This window comes from Octopus bimaculoides, chromosome 2, assembly GCF_001194135.2.
Source record: "Octopus bimaculoides isolate UCB-OBI-ISO-001 chromosome 2, ASM119413v2, whole genome shotgun sequence".
Classification (NCBI taxonomy): Eukaryota; Metazoa; Mollusca; class Cephalopoda; order Octopoda; family Octopodidae; genus Octopus; species Octopus bimaculoides.
Genome location: NC_068982.1, coordinates 79,055,979 through 79,056,381, shown reverse-complemented (window position 1 = coordinate 79,056,381; position 403 = coordinate 79,055,979).

Below are 403 nucleotides of genomic sequence, written 5' to 3'. Positions count from 1 at the left end.
TATACACATATATATGTGTGTGTGTGTGTGTGTATGTTGGTATGTATATGTCTATATTCGTGCACATACACTATGTATTTGTGCATCTACATGTGTGTTTGAGAGATGTGTGCGAGTGCGTGTGCGTTTGTGTTCGTTTGTGTTTGTGTATATGTTTGTATGTGTGTGTGCTTACGTTCCAAGAATTTTCAAGAGGACGCAATTTCCAACTCAGTGGATCGTACAGAACCGTTTTAGAAGTGATGAGATGAAGAACATTTACGATAGAAACGGTTGGAATGTTTGATCTTGCACCCACACCCAACCCGCAGACTATCCGCCTCTAATTATTACCATCCTCTTCCTCTCTATCCCTCCTTCAATCTGTATATATGTATATACATACACACATTCGTACATACAT